The following is a 21,144-nucleotide window of genomic DNA, read 5'->3' as shown; positions in this document are numbered from 1 at the left end:
CCTCATTAGCTAGCTATCTAGAGGTCCAGCTAGTGAACTTAAGCTCTTAGAACATCATTTGAAAACTTAGTTGATGACAAAAACTACAACCTTGAACACATTATTAAACATTTATCATCTTACTGGAGACATGGAATATATATATATATTCCCATGATATTATAGTGTTACAAAAATTTAATGAGCTAGAGTAAGGTTATTAAAATAGATAGTAAAAAACCAATAAATGTAGCTATATGGGTGATTGTTATACATTACTATTTTTATCATCACTACCCTCATCATTATCACCATTGCCATCATCAATATCATTATCTCACCATTAACATTACCACCACCATCAATATTATCACAATCCCCACATTCATCAGTATCATAGTCATCCCTATAATCTCACCATAATAATCACTACTATCATCATCATCTTCACCATCATTACCATCATCATCACCATATAACCATCCTCAATAACATCATCACCCTCACCAACATCCCATCTAGTCATTTCAATCATCACTAGTTACTAACATCATCACTATAATATCATTATCATTCGCAATATCATCAGCACTAAAATTATCACCAATATCATAATCACCTCTATCACCATCATCAATCACCACAGTTATCATAAATATCACTATCACTACCATCATTGTCTCCATCGCTGTCATTGTGACCACCATCATCAACATAGGCACCATCCACAGATGTCTCATCATCTCAGCCATATTACAGTCCATCTAAAAGTTAAAACTTTAAGAAAAAAAGTTCAAAAACAATAAATAAGCCCTATTTGGGATTTGTCACTATTGTTATTATTGTTGCAGTTCTCTGTTATTTGTTTTTCACCTTGGTATTCCTGAATCTTTAGTAGGTAATCTGACCCTAGCCATATTAGGGATTATTTCTTTGCTTGCCTCAATTGAAAAAGACTCAAGTTTTATGTTTGCAAGTGGTAAAAGGGCAATAGTGAGCATGCATTGTGTACATTACAGTCAATGCTTTGTGTTCATTAGTTTATGTGATCATCACTACAACTTAGCAAGAGCTTAGAGAGGTTAAATAACTCACTAAGGTGATGAAGCTAGAAAGCATAGTGTCATGCACACACAAGCATTCCAAAATGGCAGTTACAGATTAGAAAACTGAACCAGAATCAAGCACACACCACCTACCCACACAGCCTCTGTTTAGTGAGAATTCTCCCAAAAGAGACATATTCTGCCGCATCATGCGTAGCTGAGTGTCCTTTTTATTATGGCAGCTCTTTCTTTAATGTTGCAGAAACCTTTCTCTGAGATGCCCTATCCCTGTCTTCATCATTGAGTGACAATGGTTGTCTTCCTTTGTGACTCTCCAAGTCTCACTGACAATAATCCAAGTGTTCTCTGAGTTTTGTTGTTGTAGCTCCTTCCTTTTTAACCTATCCTACCTATTTTCTGTCTGTTTCCCCAAACAAGCTCATCACCCTCAAAAATTTTGTTGGATGCACTATCAGTTAGCAGGAAATATAATAGATTTTTAAGATATTGTAAGACATTGGCAGGAAATCAAGGGCTGCCTCACTTCTGGCTAAGGGTAAGACACACCTGTGTGGTCCCTCCCTTCCTCTCTTTTGCATCACCTCTATTTTTGATCTGGCCAACTAACATCTGCGTATTACCAGGTAAACAAAACTTTGAGGTGAGCAGAGCTCACCAATTAAGGGCTCCAGGTGAAAATACAGGCTGTAAAATGCTTCATTTCAGTGGGAGTGTCTTTATGGAAATGCCTGCACTTGCTCACCAGTTGCATGTAAATGAGACCATAATCGAACCACCTGCATCAGTGCAGAAACTGATGGGTCTTTAGTGTGTGGGCACTTTGAGGAAGGGGCTCTCAGACCCCAAACAAACCCAAAAGGCTATAATCCCAACAGGGTAAACTTAGACCAGCCTCTGAGCCTGCAAACTGCTCATTATAAAACCCCAAACTGTCACGTTGCTCCCCTAATGAGGGTGTACATCTTTGGCAGCCTCGGGACAGTACTAACTTATTTCATGACACATTCTGGGAGTTTTATGTGCTTGCTCCATAAAAAAAAGGAAAAGAAATGTGCTGTTTCCATAGCAATGTGGGGTCTTTCGGGCAGCCCCGTTGCGACAGCCAGAGCCCCCGTGTTCTTCTGGGAACTGTTCTTTTCCTTGTTTTTCTGGAAGCCCTTAAATTGTCCCCCAAGCGCCTTCCTCTGGCCCCATTCTGGAGAAGACCAAATGCCATATCCCTAGGTTTGCCAGACTGATGAGTTGGTTTAGCAGTTCTTAGGTGCACTCAGGGCATCCATTAACAAACCCTAGTATATCTGAAGATGGGGTTTGTCTTTCTTCCTGGATCAGAATAGAGACAGAGCATTGCAGGGAATACAACACATTAAAACCTCTGGCAAACTTCATCATGTCAAAGGACCACTTAGGCGTTATAGTAGAGATTCTCATCAATCAGAAGAGTTGAGCTCCAGCGCTGGCTTTGCCATCAACTTGGAACAAACAGTAAACATGTATTTGGGATTAAAAACAATAAAATTATTTTCTTTGTCTCTTCATAACTGTCATTTTGCTACTGTTGTGAATCATAGTTGTCTTAGGTAGGGTTTCTTTTACTGTGATGACCAAAAGGCAAGTTGGGGAGGAAAGGATTTATTAGGCTTACACTTCAGCATTACTGTCTGTCCATCAGTGAAGGAAATCCAAGGCAGGAACTCAAAACAGTGCAGGATCCCAGAATCAGGGGCAGATGCAGAGGCCATGGAGCAGAGTTGCTTACTGGTTTGCTTCCTATGGCTTGCTCAACCAATCTTCTTATATAACTCAGGACCAATAACCTAGGGATGCTACTACCCACTATAGGCTGGGCCCTCCCCCATCAATCACAAAATGAGAAAATGTCTTACAGCTGGATCTCAAGAAGGCATTACCTCAGCTCAGGCTCCTTCCTCTGATGACTCCAGCTTGTGTCAAGTTGACACAGAAAACCACCCAGTACAGTAATGTAAATATCTGTATTTCCTGATGATCTTAGGTGAATCATGTAAAAGGGTTATCCGTGACTTCAAAGGGCTGTGAAGCACAGGTTTCTATAGAGTAACCAGCAGTGACAGCCTAGTCATCTTTCAGCTCTGAACAGTGCACCTGACTAGGTGGGCATTGCTGACTGAGCTTAGGCTGGGACTGGTACAGCAAATGAGGGGACAGAAGACCTTTCCTGAGGCCACTGTGCACTGTTCAGTGGTCACAGGTATTTTTTGCTTTCCATCTGTAATCAGAGATTATTTGTCATGCTTTGAATACATACTTACAACCACTCTGTCTGTACCCTCTCCAACATTATCCCACATGGATCATTTAGACCCCTTTTTCAGTGTAATTTCTTCTTTCCCTCTCATCTGCCTCCATCCATCCCAGACAGTGAGTCAGAAACTTGTAAAGGATAAATCCTGTCATTGTTACTCTCCAGCTAAAGCTCTCCTAGTATTTCCCCCATTAACTTCTGGGAAAGAGTACAGAAACTCACTCTACATTATCTGACCCATGCCTACTTCCTTTTTTTCAGATTTTTTTATTTGAATTAGAAACAAGATTGTTTTACATGACAATCCCAGTTCCCTTCTCCCTCCTGTCCCCCCCTAACACACCCCCCCAACTAAAACCCTACCTATCACATATCCTTTCTGCTCCCCCTGGATGGTGAGGCCTTCCATAGGGTGTCATCAGAGTCTATCATATCCTTTGGGATAGGGCCTAGGCCCACCCCCGTGTGTCTTGGCTCAGGGAGTATCTCTCTATGTAGAATGGGCTCCCAAGGCCACACCTATGCTAGGGATAAGTACTGAACTACTACAGGAGGTCGTAGATTTCCGAGGTTTCCTCAATGAAATCCATGTTCCTGGGGTCTGGATCAGTCCCATGCTGGTATCCCAGTGATCAGTCTGGGGAGCAAGAGTTCCCTGATGTTCAGGTCAGTTGTTTCTGTGGGTTTCACCAGTCTGGTCTGGACCCCTTTGCTCTTCACTCGTCCTTCTCTGCATCTGGATTCCAGTTCAGTTCTGTGATAAGTTGTGGGTGTCGCCATGCCTACTTCTTAACCTCACCTTTCCTTCTCCATCCCTCCCATCCTCTCTGCTTTTCTCCCATGCCACCCCAAAGCTCTTTATGCTGACCTTGATTCTGGGCATTTAGCTCAATGTTCTACACTGTAAGTGCACAGTAGAAACACTAGGAAGCTGCTTAAAGTGCCAACGTTGGGGACATTAATGAGAAACAAGGAGAAACCACAGGAGGGTACAGGTTTCTTTGGGTGAGGAGATGAAAATATTGTAAAATTAATTGTTGGAACAAACAAGTGGAATGACTCCTTATATTGTAATTCTCTATACCTCACAAATACATTATCAATATTGTGATATAGTGAATAAATATTGATTTTAAAATATTGGTTAGAACTGGGCATTGTGACTGTGGTGGTTTGAAAGAAAATAGCCCCTATAAGCTCAGTGGGAGTGGCACTCCTAGGAGGTGTGGCTTTGTTAGAGTAGGTGTGGCGTTGTTGGAGGAAGTGTGTCACTGTGGGGTTGGGCTTTAAGGTCTCCAATGCTCAAGATACTACCTAGCAGTGTCTCAGTTTACTTTCTGTTGCCTGTGCAAGATGTAGAACTCTCAACTACCTCTCCACCACCATGTCTGCCTGTGTGCCCCCATGTCCCACCATGACAATAACAGACTAAACCTCTGAACTATAAGCCAGTCCAATTAAATATTTTCCTTTTTTAGATTTATCATGTCCATGGTGTCTCTTCACAGCAACTGAAACACTAACTAAGACAGTAACTTAACACCTGCAATTCCAAAATTGGCATATTGAAACAGAAGGATAGCCATGAGTCTGAAATGAGCCTTGGTTAGATGGCAAGTTCCAGGCCAGCCAGCACTACAGAGTGTTGCCCTGTCTTAAAAAAATAAATTAAATTATAATAGAAAATAATATTTCTTAAAAAATTATTTTGGTTTTCATTTATTATTTATAAAATGCAGGTGCACACATAAACTAGATGGACAAGACATGAGATTCTTAATTTTACAAAGAATATTTAATATGTGATATTACTATTTTTATTAGAATGCAACTTGCAAAGCACCTGATCAGCCATTCAGTGCACAATAAGGGTTACTTTAGGGCACTTTCAAGTTGTACGAACAACATCTTTCTCTATTTTCAAACTTTCTCCCTACCACGGATGGACAGCCCACATCATTAAGCACTCAGCTCCTCATTTCTGTATCCCTGATGAGCAGCAGTCTGCTCCCCAGCCCTGCGGCTTTGCCTGGATGTTTTGTGTAAATGAAATCCTTGATCACTCTTTCACTCAGGATCATGTTTTTGAAATTGGTCTGAGTTAGAACATGTGTCAGATAGATTTGGAAGGACCTAATGGAGGTAGATTAAACATCACTTTTTTATATAGCTGAATAATATTCTATGTTTTGGATATACCACAATTTATTTATCCCATCATTCTGTTGATAGATATTGAAGTCATTTCTGTCTTTTGGCTATTATGAAAAGACTTCTGCAATCATTCATTTACAGGATTTTTGTGGGCAGATAGTTTCTAACCTTTGTGGTGGTGAATGTTTGGGTGTGTGTGTGGGGGGGATAGTCTCTGATGATTCCATGGCTAGATTTTTGAGCAAACACTGAACTGTGACTGGGACTGTAGCATTTTACATCCTAGCCACATGTAAGGGTTTCAACTTTCACATCTACTATCTTCTGAGGTTATTACAACAACCATCATAGTATGCATGAAGCAGTTTCTTGCTGTGGTTTGGGTCTGCATTTTTTAAAAAAATCAATTAATAACATTAAGCATCTTCTCCTATGACTTTTGCCAACTTGTATGACTTCTTTGGAGAAATGTCTCCTTAAGGAACTGTGGTGTTCTGCATATATGCTATGGTTGTGTAGCTTGGTGATCTTGTAGGACTCCTAACACTGGAAGTAAGTGTGTCTCTGACTCTTTTGTCTGCTCTTGGGACCCTTTTCCTCCTATTGGGTTGCCCTGCCCAGCCCTAATATGAGGACTTGTCCTTAGCATCATTGCATCTAGTTATGCCATGTTTCGTTGATATCCCTGGGAAGCATGCTCTTTTCTGAAGGGAAATGGAGGAGGAGGAGGAGTGGATCTGGTGGAGAGGGGAGAGGAAAGGACTGGAAGGAGTGGATGGGGGGCTGTAGTTAAGATTAATGTATGAGAGAAAAAATAGATAAAAAGGAAACTGAGGCCAAACTGGTATCAGGACCTAGGTTACCAATGGCATAGTAAGTGACTTAATAGACAACATGCTGATTTTTGTGTTAATTATGGAATGGAAGAAGAGGGTAGCAGCTTTTTCCCACCTCTCTTCCAGAATTATTCAGATCCCATGAACTAAATAGGTGCAGAGTGCCACATTGGACCAAGAAACAGGTATACAGTTCTCAGTATCAGCAAAATACATGAACACAATGAGTACAATCTTTCAAACTCCCATCATCTCAAAATACCCTGTAAGTCCAAGACTCCTCAGTAATCTTTGATGCTGTGTGCACCCCAGGACAGCTACAGATCACCCTTCATGTCCTCTTAGAAGCACATAGGCTGTCTGCACAGAACTTGATGGGCCTGTGTGAGTGGGAAGACTAGATGCCTTCTTTGGGGTATTATTTATACTTGGACCAAAGCCAATCCTTGAGTTCAACTTTGAACTTCTGGCAACTTCCAATAAGTCAGAGGTAAATGATTCCTCCCACCTAGGTAGTGACATCTCATTGGCTGTGGCTTGGCAACCTCCAGGACTTTCTGAAAGCGCTCTCTCTCTCTCTCTCTCTCTCTCTCTCTCTCTCTCTCTCTCTCTCTCTCTCTCTCTCTCTCTGTGTGTGTGTGTGTGTGTGTGTGTGTGTGTGTGTGTGTGTGTGTGTGTTGGGTAGTTCTTGGCTGCAACCACTTCAAAAGCAGAGAGTGAGGCTTTAGTCAAAAGTGAAACCAACCATGACAGATCAGCTCTGTGTCTGCTCCAGGTAAAGGCTTCAAATACCATCATTCTAGGTGCTTCAAATCACTTCGTCAGACTCTGTGACCCTCCTTACTAAATGACTCTGGAATATGTTCCTTTTGATGGAAAATCAGATGAGGTAGTACAGTCCTGTGATCCCGGATAATTGTTGGGTAAAGCAGGAAGTTCAAAGCCTGCCTGAGCTACAAAAAGAAGCCAGCCTGGGCAACTTAGTGAGACCTTATCTCAAAATTAAAAAATGAAAAAGTGCCTGGGATGTGCAGGTATTCAGAGAGAGGCAGTCAACTCTCATTTAGGCTAAGCCTTAAAAACAATATAATGATACAATAAACCATTTCATCTCACCAGTAAACCAGTAATCTCATGCACACAGTTCATAGTGTCTCCATTTTATGAGAGAGGAATTACAGTTGCAAGGTCACACATCAGGTCAGGATTAAAGATATCTCATTTTTTATACCTGTGCCCTTCATCACTTGAATTCTCAACAAGTAAAGATTCTCCCAGTCTAATCCAGAAGGTTCTCCCTCTAAATCCAGATATATAAATGGAGGGGGGGCGATGTAGTTGAAGAAACAAGTTCATAGTTGAAGAAGCAAGCATCTTATTGTGGGAACATCTCTTTAATGCGACAGCTTAAAGAATGTGCCATCTCACAGTAAGCTCCCTGTTCCTCTCCTCTTGCAACCTTCCTGCCCCCTCTTCCACAATGATCCCCGATCCCCATTTGAGGGATTGTATTGTAAATGCAGCCCCTGGGATTGGGCTCCAGAAATAACATTGTGATTGGTTGTAGTTTTCTGTAGTGGTCTCAGTCTGTTGTAAAGAGAAGTTTCTCAATGAGAGGTGAGCAGGAGAAATAGTCTCTCCCAGGGAAGGGCAAACCATTGGTTAACCCTTACCAAATGGTCAGCCCTGACAACATATATACAAGTGACAGTCTGGGCAGCTTGTATTTGTCTATTTAGAAGTATATATGTATTTTTATATATGCATGTAACAACAATTAATGAAAATAGGCCAAGAATTTCAGAGAAAGCAGGGAGAAGTTTATGGGAGAGTTTGGAAAGAAGATAGGGAAATGATGTAATTATTGAAAGGTTCAGGCTTTAGTCCTGATCGGCTCTACCTCTTTAAGAGACAGACCCTGCCCCCTAACAACAGTCGGGGCATGAACAGGGATGTGCCATCACCACATCACCCTCTACACATAATGGCCCGTGGGACGCTGGGCAGGCGTGGAACCTTGGTGCGCATGTGCAGTCTTCCCTTTAAAAGTTCCAACTTCCCCCTCTCCCAAAAAAAGTTCCAACTTCCCTGCTTCATTCTCTCTTCTTCTTCTTCTTCTTCTTCTTCTTCTTCTTCTTCTTCTTCTTCTTCTTCTTCTTCTCTCTCTCTCTCTCTCTCTCTCTCTCTCTCTCTCTCTCTCTCTCTCCCTCCCTCTTCTCTTCTCTCTGCCTCTTCTCTTATGCTCTGTCTGCCTCTTTCTCTAGAGACCAGCCATGGTGGTCAGCCATTAACCCTGTTCTTCTTCTCTCTTACTCTCTCTGCCAGGCCTGTAATAAACTGGTTAATATGTCTCATCTTGTGCTCTTCTTTCTTTCTAATTTAAACAAAAGAATAACAATTATATTATAAACTCAGAAAATGAAAGAAATAATTTTAAAAAGAATGTGTAATGTGAGTTCTCAAAGGTATACATATCCAGGAATATATATAATATATATATATATATATATATATATATATATATATATATTCCTGTGTGTGTGTATCCACATAGATCCTTAAGTACATAATGAGAAACTGTCTAAAAATCCTACCTCAAGAGTAAGAGCCAATAATACAGGACAAGGTGTTGTCTCATAGGCAACCTTCCATCTCAGGTAAGAAAGTGGCTGATGGAAATATGGATCCTGTGATGTTGATTTGTCCATGGCAGACAAGGGAATCACCGTGGGCCAGTTAAGCTGGAGTGCAGAGTGTAAAAGCAAAAGCAAGAAAGGCCCTGTATTAATATGGTGAAGAGAGAGAATAGGTTTCTCAATAGTCGTGCTCTGACATTCCTATTTGTGTCATGGCACACATCTGTATATATATATATATATATATATATATATATATATATATATATATACACACACACACACCTCCATATCTTGGTCTACAACTTCATGAGAAGACTTCTGTTTTACCGAGGCCAGGCAGAATCTAGAGACCCCAGGTCTACAAATTCAGAAGCAGACTACAGCTTTATCAGAGCACAGGTGTGATCTAGGTATCCTATCCAGAGTATCTGTACTGGAGGCCAGGCTGGTCCTAGAGACCCCAGAGACCAGACTAGGTCTAGGGACCCCAGACTTCATCCCCTCCCCTGGGTTCCAAATCCTGGTCTACAACTTCAGAAGACGACCTTTACCAGAGGCTAGGCTAGATCTAGAGACCCCTGGTCCCCCAAACCCTAAAGGGGACACAATACTGGATCTGAAGGCATGCTAGTCACTAGAACCCTTGAACATTTAGGCCATAAGACCAAAAAACCAAGTAACAAAACATCCATCTATATAGATTAGAAGAGAGGATATGTGATAGGTAGGGTTTTAGTTGGGGGGGTGGTAGGGGAGGAAGGGAGGGAGAAGGGAACTGGGATTGTCATGTAATTCAATCTTGTTTGTAATTCAAATAAAAAAAGAAAAAAAATCCATCTAACAAAGACAAACTCAGGAATCAACACCTAGACTTATAATCACCCCAAATCCAGATGCCTAAATGCCAGTGTTAGAACACAACAAATAATAGAAAGGGCAATGTGGCATCATCAGAGCTCAGCTATCCTAGGACAGAAAGATTTGAACAATCCATTACAGCTGAAGCACAAGAAAACAATCTTAAAAATTACTTTATGAAGGTGATAGACGTCCTTAAAGAGGATATAAAACAATCCCTTAAAGAAATTGAGGAAAAGACAGACAAAAAATAAAGGAAATCAATAAACCCCTAAAAGAAAACCAGGGAAAAAACAAACAGATGAAGAAAACTGTTCAAGACCTGAAAATGGAAATGGAAGCAATAAAGAAAACACAAATAGAGAGAATCCTGGAAATGGAAAATCTGAGTAGCAAATAGGAACTACAGCAAGCATCATGAGCAGAATTCAAAAGATGGAAGAGAGAATCTTAGGCATTAAAGACACAATAGAAGAAATAGATTCATCAGTCAAAAATACTAAATTTAAAAAATTCCTAACACAAATTCCCAGGAAAACTGGGACACTATGAAAAGATGAAGCAGAAAAATAATAGTAGTAGAAGGTGAAGAAACCCAGCTCAAAAACCCAAAGAATATATTTAACAAAATCATAGAAGAAAATTTTTTCAACCTAAAGGACATGGTTATAAAGGTACAATAAGCTTACAGAACACCAAATAGATTGCATCAGAAAAGAAAATCCCCTCACCACATAATAATCAAAGAATAATAAAAGCAGGAAGGGAAAAAGGCCAAATAACATATTAAAGAAGACCTGTTAGAATCTCACCTGATTGCTTAACAGAAACTCTAAAATCCAGAAGGACCTGGACAGATTTCTTGCAGACTACAAGACTACCATAGACCATAGATGTCAGCCCAGACTACTATACTCAGCAAAACTGTCAATCACCATAGATGATGAAAACCAGAAATTTCATGACAAAGCCAAGTTTAAACAATATCTATCCAGAAATACAGCCCTAAAGAACATAGTAGAAGGAAAACCCAAGCAGTAGATAATCCCATACCAGCAAAACCAAAGAAAGGACACACACACACACACACACACACACACACACACACACACACACACACACACACCACCACCACCACCACCAACAACAACAACAACAACAACAACAAAATAACAAGAATTAACAATCACTTAAAATTAATGTCCCTCAATATTAATGGACTCAACTTGCCAGTAAAAAGACAATGGTCAACAGAACAGAATGAACAGGATCCATCAATATGCTGCATACAAAAACCATTCCAACACCAAAGATAGATATTACCTCAGAGTAAATGATTGGAAAAAGATTTTCCAATCAAATGGACTTAAGAAGCAAGCTGCTGTAGCTAAACTAATATCTAACAAAACAGACCTCCAAAAACTTAATCAAAGAAATGGAGAAGGGCATTTCATACTCATAAGAGGAAAAATCCACCAAGATGATATCTCAATTCTGAACTTCTATGCCCCAAATGTAAAGAAACATTTGTAAAAGAAACATTACTAAAGCTTAAATCATACATAGAACCCCACACAATAATAAAATCAATAAAATAGAAACAAATAGAACAATACAAAGAAATGAAACAAAGGTTTGGTTCTTTGAGAAAATCAACAAAATTTATAAAATCTTATCTAAACTAAAAAGCAGAGAGAGAATATCCAAATCAACAAAACCAGAAACAAAAGGAGGACATAACAACAGACTCCAAGGAAATACAGAGAATATTTAGATTATACTTCAAAAACCTTTACTTCACAAAATTGGAAAATCTAAAAGAAATGGAGAAATTACTGCATATATATCACTTACCAAAGTTAAATCAAGATTAGATAAACAATTTAAATAGGCCTATAACCCCTAGAGAAATAGAAGCAGACGTTAAAGTCTCCCAACCAAAAAAGCCCATGGCCAGATTGTTATAACTCAGAATTCTACCAGAATTGCAAAGAAGAGTTAATACCAATACTCTTCAAATTATTCCACAAAATAGAAACAGAAAGAACATTGCCAGATTCTTTCTGTAAGGCCACAGTTACTCTGATACCCAAACCACACAAAGACTCAACAAAGAAAGAGAATTACAGATCAGTCTCCTTCATGAACATTGATGAAAATAGAATCTAAGAACACATCAAAAAGATCATCCACCATGACTAAGTAGGCTTCATCCCAAAGATTCGGGGATAATTCAACATACAAAAATCTGTAAATGCAATCCCTCAAATAACAAGCTGAAAAAAAAAAAAAAACTGCTTGATAATCTCATTACATGCTGAAAAAGCCTTTGACAAAATCCAACACCCCTTCATGATAAAAGTCTTGCAAAGTTTAGGGATACAAGGGACATACCAAATACAGTAAAATCAACATATGGCAAGCTAATTACCAACATCAAATTAAATGGAGAGAAACTCAAAGCAATTCCACTAAAATCAGGAACAAGACAAGGTTGTCCACTCTCTCCATACCTATTCTATACAGTCCTTAAAACTGTAGCTAGAGAAATGGGATAACTGAAGGAAATCTAGTGGATATGAATTGGAAAGGAAGAAGTCAAAGTATCATTATTTGCATATGATATGATAGTATACATAAATGACCCCAAAAACTCTACCAGGAAATGCCTACAGCTGATATACACCTTTACTCAAGTAGCTGAATAGATTAACTCAAAAAATCAGTAGCCCTCCTATACACAAATGATAAATGGCTGAAAAAGAAATTTAAAAAATCAGCACCCTTTACAATAACCTCAAATAATATAAAATAACTTGGTGTAACTTTGAACAAGCAAGTGAAAAACCTGTATGACAAAAACTCCAAATTGTTGAAGAATCATATCAGATGATAAAAAGATCGCGCATGCTCATGGACTGGTAGGACTGACATAGTAAAAAATGGCCATCTTACCAAAAGCAATCTAAAGATTCAGTGCAATCGACCATCGAATCCACAACACACAATTCTTTACAGACCTTGAAAGAACAATACTCAACTTCATATGGACAAAACCCCCCAGGATAGCCAAAAACAGTCCTGGACAATAAAAGAACCTCCGGAGGCAACATCACCCTTGATTTCAAGTTCTACTAGAGATATAGTAATAAAAACTGCATGGTATTGGCATAAAAACAGACAGCTGGATCAATGGAATTGAATTGAAGACACACACACCTATGGGTAGCTGATTTTTGACAAAGAATCCAAAATTATACAATGAAAAAAAGGAAAGCATCTTCAATAAATGGTGCTTGTCCAAATGGATGATGGCATGTAGAAGAATTCAAATAGATCCATATCTATCACCTTGCACAAAACTCAAGTCCAAGTACATCAAAGCCTTCAACCTAAATCCAGTTACACTGAATCTGATAGACAAGAAAGTGGGAAATAGCACAGGCATTATGACTGACAATAAATGGGACCTCATGAAATTGAAAAGTTTCTGTAAGGCAAACGACACCATCAATAGCACAAAATGGCAGCCTACATAATAGGAAAAGATCTTCACCAACCCCACATCTGACAGAGGGCCGATTTCCAAAATAAAAAGAACTCAAGAAATTAGGTTTCAACAAACTAAATAATGCAATTAAAAATGGAGTACAGATCTAAATACAGAATTCTCAACAGAAGAATTTCAAATGGCCAATAAACACTTAAGATGTTCAGCATCCTTAGTCATCAGGAAAGTGCAAATTAAAATAGCTTTGAGATTCTATCTTACCCTATCAACTTATCAGAATACCTGAAAGCTCTAGAACAAAAAAGAAGCAAACTCACCCAGGAAGAGTAGATGCCAGGAAATAATTAAAGTGGGTGCTGAAGTCAATAAAATAGAAACAAGGAGAACAACACAAAGAATCAATGAGACAAAGAGTTGGCTCTTTGAGAAAATCAACAAGATAGACAAAACCTTATCCAAACTAATAGGTAGATAGAGAGAGAATATCCAAATTAACAAAATCAGAAATGAAAAGGGGGAGCATAACAGACACTGAGGAAATCCAGAGAATCATCAGATCATATTTAAAAAACCTGTACTCTACAATATTGGAAAATTTAGAGGAAATGGACAATTTTCTGGATAGGTACCACATACCAAAGTTAATTTAAGGCCAGATTAAAAAATTAAGTAGACTTATAACACCTAAGGAAATAGAAGCAGTCATTAAAAGTCTCCCAACAGAAGAAGAAGAAGAAGAAGAAGAAGAAGAAGAAGAAGAAGAAGAAGAAGAAGAAGAAGAAGAAGAAGAAGAAGAAGAAAGGCCAGGACCAGATGGCTTCAGCACAGAATTCTACCAGAATTTCAAAACCAATAATCCTCAAATTGTTCCACACAATAGAAACAGACAGAACATTGCAAAACTCCTTCTATGAGGCTACAATTACTCTGATACACAAACCACACAAAGATGTAACAAAGAAAGAGAATTACAGAATCATCACACACAGGAATATTGATGCAAAAATACTCAATAAAATGCTAGCAAATTGAATCCAAGAACACATAAAAAAAAAAATCATCCACCATGACCAAGTAGGCTTCATCCCAGAGATGCAGGAATGGTTCAACATATGAAAAAATAGATCAATGTAACCCACCATATAAACAAACTGAAAGAAAAAAAACACATGATCATTTCATTAGATGATGAAAAGGCCTTCAAAAAATCCAACACCCCTTCATGATAAAGGTCTTGGAAAGAATATAGATGCAAGGAACATACCTAAACATAATTAAAGCAATTTACAGCATGCCAACAGCCAACATCAAATTAAATGGAGAGAAACCCAAAGTGATTCCACTAAAATCAGGAACAAGCAAGACTGCACACTCTCTCCATATCTATTCAATATAGTACTCAAAGTTATAGCTAGAGCAATAAGACAACAAAAGGAGATCAAGGAGATACAAATTGGAAAGGAAGAAGTCAAACTATCACTATTCAAAGCTGATACAATATTACACATAAGTTACCAAAAACTCTATCCAAGAACTCCTACAGCTGATAAATACATTAGGTAATATGGCAGGATACAACATAATAAAAAGGGCAATCTTACCAATAGCAATCTACAGATTCAATGCAACTCCCATCAAAATTGCAACACAATTCTTCTCAGACTTTGAAAGAAAAATACTCACTCAATACTCAACTCAATATTCAACAATACTCAACACTCAATGTCAACAATACTAAAAATTCAACTTAATATAGAAAAATAAAAACATGGAATAACTAAAACAATCATGTGCAATAAAGGAACTGCTGGAGGCATCACAATCCCTGACATCAAACTCTAGTATAAAGCCATAGTAATAAAAACAAGCTTTGTATTGGCATAAAAACAGAGAATTCATCTATGGAATTGAATTGAAAACCCTGATATTAATCCACACACCAATAAAGAAGCCAAAATGGTAAATGGAAAAAGGAAAGCATTTTCAACAAATAGTGCTGGCATAACTGGATGTCAACGTGTAGAAGAATGCAAATAGATCCATATCTATTGCCATGTGCATTCCTTTCCTAAGGATTAATGTATTTTCTGGGTATATCTCTCTGGATCACCCTCACCTGTATGCACTGTTCCCCACAGCTCCTCATTTTCCCCCAGACAACATCATCATGAAGCATCCCATGAAGAGGATGCTATTTGTGTCTGTTGGATGCATGTGTCTGTTGGAACCACAGGGCACTGACAAATTCTAGCCTCATACATCACAGGGCCATCAGGAGTGGCACTGATAATGCAGTATATGAGTACATCATCATGACACTGTCACCTTATGATGGATTCGTCAACAAACAAGGCTGTCAGAAAAGAGAAAGAGAAGAAGACTTAAGAGGAAGGGGATATTCTTGGTGGCCAGAAGGGGCTCCAGAGAAAAGGAAATAAGGCAGAGAACCACAGTGAATGAATTGTCAGTCTGGAGCTCTAGAGCCAGAGGTTTAGTCACAACTCATCCAAACAGACCCTCCTGGTGCATTTTCTTTATCTACAAGCTAGATGTGTTAACCTAAATCATTAAAAGTGCATCATAAAAAGTGTCCCATAAAACACCATCTTGTAAGACATTATGGAAATTTTGAGTGTGGCATCTTTATGCCAATCTATTCACTCTGGAACCTATAAACACCAAAATATGCTAGTATTAATGTGATCTCCTCAATAAATAGAGTGGGCTTCCCTCAAACTTACTTATTTCTATGCAGTGTGTATTAGCCCAGTCATGGATGGTACTGCTGGATTTGATGAACTACAAGGTTCATTTTCATTGCCATAAATGTGGAGGTATTAGTATGGGCTTTGGGACCAGAAGACTTGGGTGAGTTTGGCAAGTTTAAAAGAGTTTTGTCTTTCTATAAAACACACACACACACACACACACACACACACACACACACACACACACACACACACACACACATTCTTTCTAAGGGAGAAAATCTCCAATCAAGTCTCACTAGAAGGACTGCATAAAAGAGTCTGTGAATTACTACCTTGTCTGAGTGCAATTTTTAGTAGCTGATATGGCTTATAGTTATTGATAACAGGAGCCAGTGTTTATTAAGCTGTTTTGCTTTTGCATTAATGATAATGATCTTATTTGATCCTCAAAATCACCCCCACAATGTAAGCATTGCTGAACTTATTCTCAACATATATAATAGATAAGCTCAGAGAGACCAAATGTCTTACAGAAGTCTGGGTGCATGTCTTACCTCAAACTTCTTTTGAACTACAAAGTCTATTGTCCAATTTTAAGGTGGTGAAACTCTTGAAAACTGTTTTTTTTCTTGAAAGTTTTGCTCTGAAAGTACATGGAAATACAAGGGATCTGTGTCACCATGCTCCAGTGACATTATTACAATGTCTTCGAATATCAGCTTCAGTAAATTCTCCATAGTTTTCATACCTGGCATTGAATACTAATGACTTTGAAGGCAGAGCATACTATAGTAGCTGGGAAAATCCTATTACAGTTTTCAAGCCCTTCATCTTGCTTCAGACTTCTATATCCAACCCATTTGTTCTTACATGGAACAAGATATTGTTTCCCCCACCTTTAATGATAGCAAAAAAACCCATACCCTCTAGGTTGTGATTACATGTCCATAAAGGATAGGAGAGGCAGAATGCTGTGACCTGAAGAAATATCATAGAACCTGGAGTTGTAATAGCTAGCTAATTGACTCTTGTTAACCCATTCTGTAACTGAGGGGCAAAACATGTTGCATTTCTTAAGAGTCTCGGGTCATTTCTACTTCCAAAAATCTAAAGAGCAAATTTCTAAGGTAGACACAACTGAATTTCCTTCCACTTCTGCAGTTTGTGACTCACAGAACATCCAAGTTTAGAATCACCTCACTGACAAAGATCCAGATGCAAACAAAGGATGTGGAAACACCCCTGAAGTAGTCCACCCTTCCACAGCCACAGGCACACACAAAGTGAAAATGCTAGCACAACAGATTTGTATATTCACCCTGGTAATGGCAAGATTTAATTTCAGCAGAGAGCTTCCACATCACATAATGGTAGATCATTGAACTGCATTTTACTTCCCCTAGCAAATAAACTACATAGGAAAAGATTGAAAAGAACATACATTGTTTTATTGTCTTGTGAAATTGCTGGGTTTCAAGCCAATAGAATGCCTTAATGCTCACGTTCTCGAGGGTGATACAAAGTGCAGAGTGTCTCTGTTTGTGAAGCTAAATTTAATAAACTGAGTAATCCCTTGGCAGGACCTGGGATTTTTCTAATATCCTGATGGTATCAAGGGAGAGGGCCTTGATATGTGAAAAATGGCATAAGACCTTACAAGTGGGACTTACTGGAAACAATTGCCCTTTAATTGAGGTATCTGGTCCTCACCTGTTGTGTATCTATAAGCCACTGGGTGCTGTCCACATTTTGGTGATGAACCAGAGGTTTTTAAATGCAGGACCATCCAATGCATTCGTAGCACACAAGGACCATTGTTCATTTGCACACAGAAAGACATGTTTATTTTATACCTACAGGGAATTTAGAATACACGATGGCAGTATTGATGCTATAGCATCTTACATCAGGGAAGCACAATCTTATCAGCATCATTTCTATTACTTTGGATCACTTATAACGACAGGTGTTTTGAAAGATATACAATATTTGTATGTGTGAGTTCTATAGTGACACCTCTAGAGAAAACATTACATGAGCTAGGTAAATTTTCCTAGGAACAGACTGGGTGGGGAGAGCCTTGTGATTTATTAAGAGTGCTTTCAAGAAAGGGGGAATGAGGGATGGAGGAATAGTTCAGTAGGTAGAGAGCTCTCCCAGCATGCACCAAGTCCTGGGTTTGATCCCAGCACCACATAAACTGGGCATGTTGACACATGCCAGTAATTCCAGCACTCAGAAAGAGAGTAAGGAGGATCAGAAGTTCAAAGTCATCTTTATCTACATATAAATTTCAAGTCCAGCTTGGGCTATCTGAGACCTTGTCTCATAAAACAAAAAAGCAGAGAGTGAGAAAAGCATGTGTGAGGAATGAAAAAAAAAACTAGACAGGAGCACATATTCATCACACATGAGGTATTGGGTATTATTCCTTGCACCAAATCATGAATGAATGAATGAATGAATGAGTGAATGAATGAATGAATGAATGAATGAATACATAAATAAAAAAACAAGAATGAAGAGAACCATTTAATTCTATGGAAGAAATTTAAAGCACAAATTCTATCACAAAGTGTCTCCACTGTGAGACCCCAGATGAACCTTTTGGTGTCCCTGTGAGTTTGTCAATGAGTGTCAACATCTCTCAGGAAGGAAGGAGGTGAGTTCCAGTTGAAGACTTCCACTAGACACATGAATGTGTTTACAGAAGGATGCAGAGCATTATGACAAGCCAGCAGTCACAGGGTCTGGGATTGAGATGCATCCATGTGGTAGAAGGACAAACTGAACAAAGCTTTAACAATATACTACACTGTAGGAATTTCACACAGATCCATTGTCTTCTGTCTTGTTCCAGTCAATGCTGTTCCAAAACTTTATGATTCAAAAGAAGAGCAATCATTTCATTTCACACTAATGGTTCTACAGTGTGAGTTGGGATCCGCAAGTGTGGCTTATTTTTGCTCCATGCAGCCTCAGGTGAGATTGTTCAAGCTATAGGATCTACTTCAAGGATGTCTCATCCACACCATTGGCAAACAAACTAGCATTGGATGTCAGTGAGACCTTTTCCAGGGCTGAGGTCCTGAGTTCCTGCCTTGAGGGGGAGGGGTCTCTCTGTGCAGTCTGGGCTTCTTTAAAACATTTTGTCTTGGTTCCAAGGCATAGAGTCCTTGCCACTCATGATCTTGGAACTGTGATAACAGTCCTTGGGCTGTTGTCCACTCACTAAGAAAATAAATCATGTAGGGATTAAGTCAAGATACTGCCTCTCCATGCAAGAGGACAACAATCCTTAGAGAAGTTACAGGTTAGAAAATGTTCCTGCAGCCCTTTGAGGCAAATGCCACTTAGGGGCACACATCTGTCCACCAGCTTCTGTGACCTTATCTTGATGGCTTGTGTTTGTAACCCTCACGTTTGATTCTAAAACTTTGCCCTTAGGTCCATGTTTTAGGTACATGTTCCTCCAAGTGGTGATGCTATCTGTGGATACTATGGATGTTTTTCAAGATGGATCCTGGCTGGCAGAGGCCAATCATTGAGGATAAGCCTGTGACGATTCCAGCCCATTCTTTCTTTCCTGTATCTTACACTTCTATCACCATGAATGGAGCATGTCCACCCAGTCTTCCCTCATATTATGCACTAAAACCCTCTGAACTGTGAGCCAGAATTAATCTTAATGGCCACAACTGCTACTGAATTTTGCCACAGCAGTGAAAAAAGTAATTAATGCACTCTTTTTGGGGAACTGCAAAGAGACCCAAAAAAGTCCACGAAGGGAAGGTAATTCCCCATCTGACAGAGAAGAATAAAAATCCTTGCTGTAGGTAGACTCAAACCCAGAGAGATGGTCTTTAGTTCTGAGAGTCCCTCCAGCCCTGTCTTATTTCACTTTGTCCTATGTCAGTTTCTCTGAGAATCCCCTTCACTGGTCACATTTGAATCATTGCAGGATCAGCTCTTGGGAGCTGCACCTAAGACAACTAACTGATCTCTCAGCTAGACAACACTTACCCTCCTTGAAGCTTATTGAACATTCAGACAAGTGTCTTCTAGCACACTCTTGTGTTCTATTGTCTCCCAAAATTTGTCACCATCATTCATCTGTGAACTGTGAACACTTTTCTTAAAAGTGTGAGTGTGATGTCTTGAGACAAGGAATCGGTTTCATACAACTTGAAGAGGAGTCATGAACATAATATGCCAAAGAGGTATCACCTGAAAATCCAGGCTGAGTGGGACCTCAGCCCTGAATCCATATGACATATCTATCCCCCTCAAAGGACAAAAAAAACCCTTTCCATAACAAAGAGACAAAATTCCTCTGCCACACACTCCTGCTGCCATGTTCTGCCCATGCAAATGAAGCAACCATGGGACCATGGACTGAACCTTGTGCCACTGAATCAAAATTAATCCTCCTATGGGGCTTGGGATGTAAGTCAGTTTGTGGAGTGTCTGGATTCCATCTACACTGGGCATGGTGGTGTACATCTGTGATCTCAGTGCTCAGACATAGAGACAAGAGAATCCAAAGTCCAGGAGCATGTTTATCTACAAATCAACATCAAGGAACAGCCTGGCCTACATATGTCGTAGTCTCAAAAATCAAACAAACAAATAAATAAAACTGTCTTCCTTTAAATAAAAAATTTTAACCATCCATAAGGTCACTCTTCTGTGAATTGTAGAATATAGCTGGGCTTGAATTTGACTATCCAATTGGCCCCAATGTTCTCAGCGTCTTTGTTCTGCCAAGAGGGCTTCTAAGAGTTTGGATTTGTGAATTATTCTATTTAAGGATGTATTTGATTTTAATTATATGTTTGTGTGGATATGTCTGTATGAGTACAGTGCCCAAGGAGGCCAGAGATAGAGTTATAGGCAGTTGTGAACTTCCCAGAGTGGCTGCTGTGAACTGAACTTGGCCCTCGACAAGAGTAATAACCACTCTGAAGGCCTTCTCTCCAGCTCCTTGTGAACTATATTCTTTTTTAATAGGAAGTTTTCTTTGTAATAGTGTGTTCTTTGTATTATGGTAAATAATAAATTAATAATAGCAAAGAACCTAAACATAGCCAGCCTCCCTCAGCCAA

This window comes from Cricetulus griseus, chromosome 7, assembly GCF_003668045.3.
Source record: "Cricetulus griseus strain 17A/GY chromosome 7, alternate assembly CriGri-PICRH-1.0, whole genome shotgun sequence".
In the NCBI taxonomy this organism is placed as follows: Eukaryota; Metazoa; Chordata; class Mammalia; order Rodentia; family Cricetidae; genus Cricetulus; species Cricetulus griseus.
Note: the sequence above shows the minus strand (reverse complement) of the source record.